The 2,466-nt window shown below is 46.5% G+C and overlaps 1 pseudogene; it reads left to right on the top strand.

The window, feature by feature from the left end:
* The first annotated feature begins 502 nt into the window (after positions 1–502).
* LOC105864012 (ras-related protein Rab-35 pseudogene) lies at positions 503–1,421 on the top strand (annotated as a pseudogene).
* Positions 1,422–2,466: the final 1,045 nt, after the last annotated feature.

Raw genomic sequence — 2,466 nt, 5'->3', positions numbered from 1 at the left:
GTTAAATTTATTCCTATATGTTTTATTATTTTTGTTCCTATTGCAATATAATCACTACCTTGAAGAAATACTTGAAATTTTTAAGAGATCATATCTTAAGTTCTCTTTCTCTCTCACACACACAAACACACACACAGGCACACACACGATAACTGTATGAGGTGATGGACATATTAATTAGCTTGATAATTTTCTTTTTTTAATTTCAAAGTATTAGGAAGGCAGCTGGCTTTTGTAGGCATTTCACAATGGATACATGCATTTGTATAAAAACGTCACATTGTATGCTTTGGATATATAAATCTTTATTAGTTCTACTTCAATAAAGCTACAGGAAATAGGGTGGCTGCTGAGGAGGAGGAGGCGGGGAGCGGAGGGAGGTGTTTCTGTCAGTTTCGGCTGTTTGTTCAGGAAGTGGATCGGCAGCTGCTGAAGTAGCCAGGAGGGAGCTGCTGATGGGGAAGCTAGTACAGACCACGCCCGCCCGCCCTCACCGCCCCGCCCGCCATGGCCGGGGACTGTGACCACCTCTTCAAGCTGCTCATCATTAGTGACAGCGGTGTGGGCAAGAGCAGTTTACTCTTACGCTTTGCAGACAACACTTTCTCAGGCAGCTACATCACCACAATTGGAGTGGACTTCAAGATCCGGACCATGGAGATCAACCCGGAGAAGATGAAGCTACAGATCTGGGACACTGCGGGGCAGGAGCGCTTCCGCACCATCATTTCCACATATTATCGGGGGACCCATGGGGTCATCGTGGTGGTTTATGACATCACCAGTGCTGAATCCTTTGTCAACCTCAAGCGGTGGTTTCATGAAATCAACCAGAACTGTGACGATGTGTGCCAGATATTAGTGGGGAATAAGAATGATGATCCTGAGCGGAAGGTGGTGGAGATGAAGATGCCTACAAATTCGCTGGGCAGATGGGGACCCAGTTGTTCGAGACCAGTGACAAGGAGAACATCAGTGTGGAGCTGATGTTCAACTGTATCACAGAGCTGGTCCTTCAAGCAAAGAAAGACAACTTGGTGAAACAGCAGCAGCAACAGAACGACATGGTAAAGCTCACGAGGAACAGTAAACAAAAGAAAGCTACTGCTAATGCCCCAACCCACGCAGAGACTGCGCTGTGGTCCCTCCCCCAGCCCGAGGCTCATGGGAGACTCCTCGGGGGACAGTCTCAGTTTTGTGCCGTTATTTAAAGAATTCTCTCCACGTTTTTGTACTGGGAGGCATCATCAGCTCTTCCTCCTCCTCCCTCCCCCAATGCCAAGAAGGTGTTGGACAAGCCCGCTCTCCCCAACCAGTGCCCCTCCTCCCCGGCCAAGGGGCCTGGACCTGTCAAGGATGCTGCCAGTCTAGCAGACTGATTAACCAGAGTCTGTACATAGTGTATATAACTGTAAACAACCGCACACCTCGTCCCGCTCTGGCTTTTGCCTCCTTAATGCCAACCTGCTGCGACGGACCCTCCCCACTCCCATTCCCGTTCCATCTTACTGCCAGCAGCTTCCGGAGGAGATGGTGTCGCGTTGTGTTCTCACCGGCATCACTGGCCACCCTGGGCTGGTGAAGTGGGCTCCATGTTGCTCGTTCTCTCCTGCAGGCTGTCGACTTCTGTCCCCGGCACACACGGTCTCAGCTTCGGTGGGGCCTATGCTAGCTCTTGTCCCTCCCTATTGTCCCCTGAGAGCTGGGGCACATGGCCTCAAGGTGGGTCCCAGCCCTACAGTTCCCTAGAGGCAGCCAGTCCTGCCCTCTGGCCAACAGATTTTTTCTCCTGCCTTCTAGATGCCTCTGAGCTGCAAACCCAGGGTATCCAGGGCTTCTAATTTATACCAACATGTTTTGGTTCCACCAGAAAGGTAGGGGTGTGTTTGCACAGAGATGAGGCTTGCAGGGGATATAGAAGCATTAAAAGATAAAATGAATCCAAATCAAATGAAAAAAAAAGCTACAGAAGATAAACAAAATTTTATTTTCTTACAGTTCTGAAGGCTAAAAGTCCAAGATAAGGTTTTAGCTTGTTTGATGCGTCTTCATGGCATGCATATGGCTGCTTTCTTGCTGTGTTCTTGCATGGCAGGGAGACAGTGGAATCTCTTTGGTGTCTCTTCTTATAAGGATACCCATTGTATTGGATCAGGATTCCACCATTATGATCTTGTTTAACCCTAAGTAGTTTTATGGTCTCCATCTCCAAATATAACCATACTGGAGGTTAGGGCTTCAACATATGAATTTTAGCGGGACACACAAATTAAGTTTGTAACACAACCATTAATCTACTTTCTTTTTCTATGAATTTGCCTACTCATGACATTTCAAATGAATGGAATCATATAAATATATGGTCCTTTGTGACTTGCTTATTTCACTTAACATAATGTTTTAAAAGTTCATCCAAGTGTGTAGTATGTATCAATATTTCATTTTTCTTATTGCTGAATAATATTA

The sequence above is a fragment of the Microcebus murinus genome, chromosome X (assembly GCF_040939455.1).
Source record: "Microcebus murinus isolate Inina chromosome X, M.murinus_Inina_mat1.0, whole genome shotgun sequence".
In the NCBI taxonomy this organism is placed as follows: domain Eukaryota; kingdom Metazoa; phylum Chordata; class Mammalia; order Primates; family Cheirogaleidae; genus Microcebus; species Microcebus murinus.
Note: the sequence above shows the minus strand (reverse complement) of the source record. Positions and strands in the feature narration are given on the sequence as shown.